Raw genomic sequence first — 8,412 nt, forward strand, 5'->3', positions numbered from 1 at the left:
ACAAATTTTTGCAAATGACCTTTCTAGCAGTTTTTCCATTTCTATGATTGTAAGCCTGTTTGGTTTGTAGAAAACAACGAGACGCATTGTGGGATACACGTACGTGGATGTGGAGTACAAAGCCGTTTTTCCTATCATCTATCTATCTATCTATCCATCCATCCATCCATCCATCCATCCATCCATCCATCCATCCATCTATCTATCTATCTATCTATCTATCTATCTATCTATCTATCTATCTATCATCTGTTTATCATTATCTATCTATCTATCTATCTATCTATCATCTGTTTATCGTTATCTATCTATCCATCCATCCATCTATCTATCTATCATCTGTTTATCATCATCTATCTATCTATCATCTGTTTATCATTATCTATCATCTATCTATCTATCATCTATCTATCTATCTATCATTATCTATCATCTATCTATCTATCATCTATCATCTGTTTATCATTATCTATCTATCTATCTATCATTATCTATCATCTATCTATCTATCATCTATCTATCATCTGTTTATCATTATCTATCTATCTATCTATCTATCTATCTATCTATCTATCTATCGTATATCAGATCTATCTATCTATCTATCTATCTATCTATCTATCTATCTATCTATCTATCTATCTATCTATCTATCTATCTATCTATCTATCTATCTATCATCTGTTTATCATTATCTATCTATCTATCTATCTATCTATCTATCTATCTATCTATCTATCGTATATCTGTCTATCTATAGCTGTCTTTATATTTTAGGAAGATATTTGGGGTCCTTGGCATCAGTCTTAGATCATTAGCTGATCTTTGAATACTTTTCTTTGGCGTTAGTAGTAATAAAAGCCTATTACAATACATTATACAACATAATATTATTACAAGATTATGTATGTAATATATTTTACAATATGAAAGCAATTATTTGACTCTGGAAACAACACACTACATTAAATATAGAGTAGAGTGGGGTTAAACGCCCCCTTGGGGTGAAATGCAGCACTACTGTTTTTCCCAAAATATCCACTAGATAAAGTCAAGATACATTTGTGTTGTTACTGTGGCCTGCGTTGACAAGAGTGATGGAGAAGTATTGACCATGATGCTTACACTGGTGATGTACCAGAGACAAAAAGACTCTCTAATGGTTAGAGAGTCGGACTCGTAACCCAAAGGTTGCGGGTTCGAGTCTCGTACCGGCAGGGATTGTGGGTGTGGGTACAGCGCTCTCTTCCACCTTCAATACCACGACTGAGGTGCCCTTGAGCAAGGCACCGAACCCCCAACTGCTCCCCGGCGCCGCAGCATAAATGGCTGCCCACTGCTCCGGGTGTGTGTTCACGGTGTGTATAAGATAAGATAGTTCACTGCTGTGTGTGTGCACTTAGGATGGGTTAAATGCAGAGCAGCTAGGTCATCATATTTGGGTGTCCTTGGCATCAGTTCCTGTTCTAGAGGTACTGATCATTACACTTGTTAGAAACCTCTGTAGTGCCAAACTTCAGCGCAAAATCACCCCTCAGGTCGACCGAACGACCCCTGGCTTACTGAGGAGAACCAGTTCAGTGACTCCACAGGAAGTGCCACAACACCCGTGTTGCCAGGTCCACGGTTTTCCCGCGGAATTGGGTTACTTTAACACTGTTGCCGCGGGATGTTTTTCATGTCCGCGGGTTGAAGCGACCCCAATAACGTGATATTTAACCCTGGAAAGGAAGTTTTGTAAAGCTTTTTTTTGTAGAACATCACAGTTATGTAGCCCATGACATGAGAACAGTAAGGCCTGTAGATAGGGGGTATGTGTTATTTAAGAAAAATATAATTATATTTTTAGAATGACATCTTTTTTTTTTTTCCAAACCTAGTCTGTGGGGTAAAACCTTGGCTTCATTACGGTAGTTACTCTGTCCTGAACACCAAATCCTTTGTTTTTCCATCAAATGTACTGTATTTTAACTAGTTGGTTGAATAAAAACATTTGAACTTTATATTTAAAAATTGCCTCAGGTTAGCATCAGGTAGCTAGTTAGCTAGCAATATTTTTCAAATAGGCTATAATAATTTTGTAATTCATATAGATTATATGTTTAATTTTAAGTTAAAACTGCCTGTACTCTAATTTTGCTATAAATGTATAAAGCAAATTGCTTTGTCAGACTGGGGGCATTTTACCCCACCTGTGAGGCTGGAATGCGACTTTTACCTGGGAAACCCCACCAAAAAATGTGCATGTTACCCCCCGGAACGCGGTTTTTACCGGGGATCGCCCTTGAAAAGCGATTGGGCTAGTTTTGAGCAGCAATTGGGCGGGTTTTGCTGTGAAGACCTGGCAACCCTGCGCGGAGACGTCATCACTGACTGCCACGAGGTGAGAGAGGCGCGGACCGCAGCACGGCTCTTTGGGCAAGTCATCCGCCGGAGTGACACGTAGCCTAGCTTTACAACACAACTACACTCCACTGACATAAAACGAGGCACAGTATCACGCGTTTCCCAGCGAACACAGCTTGGGATTTATTTAGCGAGGCGGATAGAGCCTCTTGCTATATGACTTTAAAATAAACCACGTCAATGCAAGCCATTTGACCGCATTTTTAAATTCACAATGTTTTTTAACGCATGAACGCAAGCTCACAGCATAAGGTGCCGCCTCCTCACATCCGCATTTGAAGTTCTGAACATCAGTCAGTGTAACCTTCCGCCTGCGGTAGAAGTGCTGAGGCTGGGACCGCCGCCATTTTGAATGTCTGGTCCGTTCCTCCTTCCGTCGGTTGAGAAGATTGCACCTGTTTTCTGGTATCGTAACGGTTGGTGAGTGGGAGCTTATTTTAACCGACTGAACGACTGTCGAGCTCGGAGCTGTCGAACCGCTCGGTTGTATTTTCGCCGACTCTTGGGCTGTATTGGAAGTGCAGCGCGCAGGCTAATGCTAGCGGCAGCTCACACCGGGGCGCTAACGGTCGCCGCTCGCTAAACTATCGCTCGGGCTGCACGTCCACGGGCGGCGTGACGCTACCGGGCGTGAAATTGCAGTTAGACTGTAGTTTGTGAACGATTCGGTGGGTTTAAAGCAGAGGTGTGTGTTTAATCCTCCGCCAGATCGACGCTCGATTTGAGGCCTGACTCACGTTAGATTCCAGTCTGTTAGCAACGGACACACTCAGCGCTTCATCCACCGACACTACCGAGCAAAAACAGAGGTATTTACTGCTGTTTAAAGGGCTTAGAAAGACCTTTTACCAGAGCGTGATGTTCCGTCATCTCACTGTTTATCATTTAGCTTAGCACGAAGCGCTTGACGTTGTAGCGCAAGCGGATCCAGAAACATGAAAACCTTCAACAGTCTCTTAATTGTACAGAAGCCGTCAGGGTGTTTTTTTTTGTTAGGTTAATGTAGTGAGAAAGGTGAAGAATGCGAGGTGTGTGATGTCACTTGGTGTGTGTTTTAGGCTTGTTTAGTCACCAGGAGGTTTCGAGGGAGATGTTCAATCCTTCTTGTTGTTGTGCTTCATAGTACTCTATATCAGTGGTTCCCAACCCTGGTCCTCGAGGCACCCCAACACCGCACGTTTTGCATGTCTCCTTAATCAAACACACCTGATTCAGGTAATCAGCTCATTAGTAGAGACTCCAAGACCTGAAACTGGTGTGTCAGAGAAAGGAGACATACAAAATGTGCAGTGTTGGGGTGCCTCCAGGACCAGGGTTGGGAACCACTGATCTATATGAATGCTGGCTAAAATGTGTAGCGCAAGCGGATCCAGAAACATAAAAACCTTCAACAGTCTCTTAATTGTACAGAAGCCGTCAGGGTGTTTTTTTTGTTAGGTTAATGTAGTGAGAAAGGTGAAGAATGCGAGGTGTGTGATGTCACTTGGTGTGTGTTTTAGGCTTGTTTAGTCACCAGGAGGTTTCGAGGGAGATGTTCAATCCTTCTTGTTGTTGTGCTTCATAGTACTCTATATCAGTGGTTCCCAACCCTGGTCCTCGAGGCACCCCAACACCGCACGTTTTGCATGTCTCCTTAATCAAACACACCTGATTCAGGTAATCAGCTCATTAGTAGAGACTCCAAGACCTGAAACTGGTGTGTCAGAGAAAGGAGACATACAAAATGTGCAGTGTTGGGGTGCCTCCAGGACCAGGGTTGGGAACCACTGATCTATATGAATGCTGGCTAAAATGGTGTCTGTTTGTCATGCCTTTACACCCGGTGGGTTGTGGTGGACACATGAATGGCGAGTTTGCATCTCTTCCTTGTGATTGTGGAGTAAGGTTACAGAAATAAAGGAAGTGAGCGTCTGTAAACGTGTCCTCCCAGTCCCTGCTGCAGTTTGCATGATTCCTGGCTTAGATTTGCATTCTCTGTCCACTCTATCAGTTGTTTTTTTTTCCATTTCTTCTGTCAGTTATTATTTTAGAGCTGCAATTTTTCAATTATGTTTTCAATTAGCGTTTTTGCATTTAAAATGTCGATTATTTTATGAGTAGTCGATTAATCCTTGAGTTAATTCATCAATAAATAACTAACTTCTGCCAAGAATTTTCAATGCTTTATTCAAACATTTTCTAGTAAAAATACCTGTTATAGAAAATTACCGACGTGTCAAGAATTAAAACGCATCTATCAGCAATACAAATGTCCACAATGACTTCACAGTCACTATTTGGGACTGACCGCAGTATTTGCCTACAGGTGTGAGTCTTGATATGCTTTGTTCATTCAGCACATTAAAGTAGCTGCTTGAATATCTGTATCTCAATGAACAGCCGTATAACTAATGATGGGATCAAAGATGGCGATGTCCATAACACCAGGAAGTTTTGTCACTATTATTGACAGCAAGCATGTTATTAAATAAATGAGGCCAATCGAGGCATAGGTTTATCAGTCAGATATTTTAAATAACGTCTTTCAATGCTATGTTATTTTAGTGCAGAGAGTAGCCATGGCAGCTCCAGTAGATCTTCAGATGAACCGATGAGCTCATTTCTCTATCATACATCAGCCCTAAATTATTTCTTTATAGCTAGACTTCCTTAGTGTCTTGTCCATGAACTGATGCTCTTAAACTTTCCACTATATGATGAGATTCTCAGTTATAAAGTTGACAGGTCTTTTTTTTTTTTTTTTACTGTGAATAATGGGCAGTGTGATGCAAGCCGTTTTAACAGTTCTTTACACCTAAATAGTATCTTTTTCAAATGTAGTCCCACTCTTAATTTTTTTATTTATTTCTGCTTTATGCAGAGCACCACTACTCACTGGGGCAGTCCACCAAGATCGATATATTACCAGTATTGATGCTACTAGTTACTACAAAGTTGTTGTTTTTATTACTACAAAATCCAATAGTGACTAGTGTATTTTGCTTTCTGGTTGTGGTTTATTTCTTAATTACTAGTAAGTAGGGATGTAACGATTCACTCAACTCACGATTCGATTCACGAGTTTGATTTCACGATTCGATTCACGATTATTATAATTTTTTTAACAAAATTAGATTTAAGACAAATTATATGTGTCCTTTTATTATTGCTTGGACAAAATGCTGCACATTTCTCATGTGATCAGACATGACACTCTAGTCTAGTCTAGTCTACTCTAGTTCAATCACACCTCTAGAGGCAGGCGTGAGAGAAATCCTCGCTGTGTGAAATCCTCGACACCATCAAGATCATGGTGTTTTCTCTTGTTACCTGAATGCAGCTCTCTCGGGCTCACAGTTTAAATGTAACAAAAACTGTTTGTTTCCGTTATCATAACCTGGCACAATATTAGTGTATATTTAAATACACCTTTAGCGATTGGATTATCATGTTAATGTCGTAGATTATGACATCTGGTAAAATATTATTGTACTACAGCCACTTTTGTGGTTTTAGTCTGTTGTCATTTTACTAAATAGATTTATTTGTAGAGCTAGTTTGTATCAGCAAACTCTTGAAAAAAGGATTCTCCCCATGTTTTCTGTTATATGCGGTTGGCAGGAGACCCACAGTGCAACAGTGCTCTTATTATCTGGGAATGGGAGGTATGGTCACGTAAAGCTGACCTTGGGGAAACTATCCTTCTCTTTAAGTAAAAAGCTACCCCACCTAGGGTCACCTTAATCCCTCTGTTGTACCTCTTCTGTCTTCTAAGCAGTGAGCTATAAGTGGAAGAGCGTTTGTATGAAAAGTAGTCCTGCATTTTGTTGTTGTTGAATGGCATGCTTCCTTCTGCTGTCAAGGTGGATCATGCGGTCTCGTGCTTTCCTCATTCATCTGTAAAGGTTATGGCAATACTAATGTCACAATATTGGATGCTGGATCACAAGCCGTCATGAAGCTGATGATCTGCTTATACATGGCCATTAGTGGTTCAACGGATCACAAATCTCACGGTTCGGATCACATTACGGTTTTTGACCCACGGATCGAATAATTTTTCTGATCAGCAAGAAAAGAAAAATATTTAAATTTAACTTGCTTTCCATTTATTACTTAAAGCGAAGTACTTCTTTGACACCACAGCAAATACTACTAGGTTAACTAAGAAAGTTTAAACATGATTAAAGAGACAAGAGAACAGCCAGTAAAAATAAGAACAAAAACACAAATTACAAGCATAGATAAATACAACAGAATATGTAACAAATAAAATAAGGTTGGTAGTATTCAAATACAGAAATGTCATAATGTGGGAAAATAACACTGTATAGTGTTCATTGTATAAATTAAATATCGATTTTTATCACAGCTGTTTTGTTGTTTGATGATCATTAATGACAGCAGCAGTATTTATAGGCCGCTGTCCCTTTAAGACCTGATACACGGACCCGATATAATGATACACATCTCATCCGATTTCTTTCTCAGCAGTTTTCATTCACTTGAGACATAACTGACTGCGTTTACCTGAATGATTGTCGAGATGGGTATTTTGTCATAATTTTATTTGTCTGTGTCTGTTCAGAGGATTCAGAAGAGGATTCAGTTCGGTGTTCGCTCGCTGTCTCGCTTCATGTGTGCGCGGCTGTGCGCGCGAGTAACGAATCGAGTTCCCTTTCGCCTTTTCTCTCTGGAATTGTTTAAAATTCACTTGCTTGTAAATACGAACAAATGATAAACTTATACTCTATTATGGTTAAATTTTGAGGATCACATGCGTTGCTGAACCGTGGGGCTTGGTCCGTATGGATCACGGATCAACTACGATCCGTTTAACCACTAATGGCCAGGATTCACAGTGTTTGGATGCCAGGTCGTTGGATGTGGAAAACCCATCTTGTGTTTCTCTGTCTTGAACGCAGACTGCCTTTACATTTTAAAACCAGGGAGAGTAGCTCAGTGGCAGGAGCCGTACCGGGAATAGGAAGCACTTTCTTGTCTCGCACTTGTTCCCTTGATTGAGCCGTCTAAACAGCATCATGTGCTGTGCAAACTACGTACAGGGGAGAGTAGGGCTTGTGGGAGAAAAATGCAGCCAATTCAATGTAGATCTATCATAGTTCTGCAATGCCTGGCAGGCATATTTTGATAAGAGTCCCAATCTTAAACTTTCGGATGGTTTATTCTACTACTTTTATCTTCATAGCTTTACAGTACGCTTTTTCTCCAAAGCAGCACTAATTATTGGGGAAGTCCACCAGGAGCGATATGTCCTTATGTGCTGTTAAGCGTACAAAGCAGTAGGGTTTGAGTAACTATCTAGTTCTGAGATTTCTTGCTGCAGTATCAATCTACTACATTGCCTTAAAGTGTCAGTGCACCCAAAATTGAAAAATGCAGTCATTTACTCTTGTTGTTTCAAATTCGTTTGCATTTCGTCTGTGAGAAATAAAAGAAGATATTTTGAAGAAGGATTTGAACCCCATTGACTTTAATTGTGTTGACCAAGACAATAATTAGAAAAATAGATGTTTGCTCCACGTCTGTACAGGTTTGGAACTACATGAGGGTGAATACATGAGAGATGTTTTGTTTTGAGGTGAGTTATAGCTTGAGTAATAATCTTGATTGTGTCCAATCACTACCTGTGTTATAAAATGGGAAGTCCTGGTTTCTGATTGGTAAATGCAGCGTTTCATCAGCAGTATAGTAATATCTGTTGCGTGTCATACCTAATGACTATTTTAACAGTATAGCTAACCTCTACAATGGACTTTGCACAATTTAATGCCTTACAAAAAATAAACTTTTATTGATTTTTTAACTTGTCTATGCAGATGATGTGCCAATAATTGCTCTGCAATTTTTGCTTTCCTTTTTGACTGTGATTGCGTTGGATTGGCACTAAAAATGATAAATAATATAGGCACACTTTATAATTTCATGATTTTTATTCAATGAGGAATAGGCAGACTGCCTGTGCAGAGATATCCCCCACCCCCCCCCCCCCCCCCACACACCGCA

General features: G+C 40.1%; 1 protein-coding gene across 1 annotated transcript in view; it reads left to right on the forward strand.

Moving 5' to 3' along the window:
* The first annotated feature begins 2,400 nt into the window (after positions 1–2,400).
* The window catches only part of LOC107659101 (AP-1 complex subunit gamma-1-like), a 28,095-nt gene continuing 22,083 nt past the window's right edge, over positions 2,401–8,412 (forward strand). Inside the window, exon 1 of the mRNA XM_016447929.1 lies at positions 2,401–2,826. The gene's annotated coding sequence lies outside the window, so the exon portion shown is untranslated. The remainder of the gene's footprint in view (positions 2,827–8,412) is intronic.

This window comes from Sinocyclocheilus anshuiensis, unplaced genomic scaffold (assembly GCF_001515605.1).
Source record: "Sinocyclocheilus anshuiensis isolate Anshui unplaced genomic scaffold, SAMN03320099.WGS_v1.1 scaffold87, whole genome shotgun sequence".
Classification (NCBI taxonomy): domain Eukaryota; kingdom Metazoa; phylum Chordata; class Actinopteri; order Cypriniformes; family Cyprinidae; genus Sinocyclocheilus; species Sinocyclocheilus anshuiensis.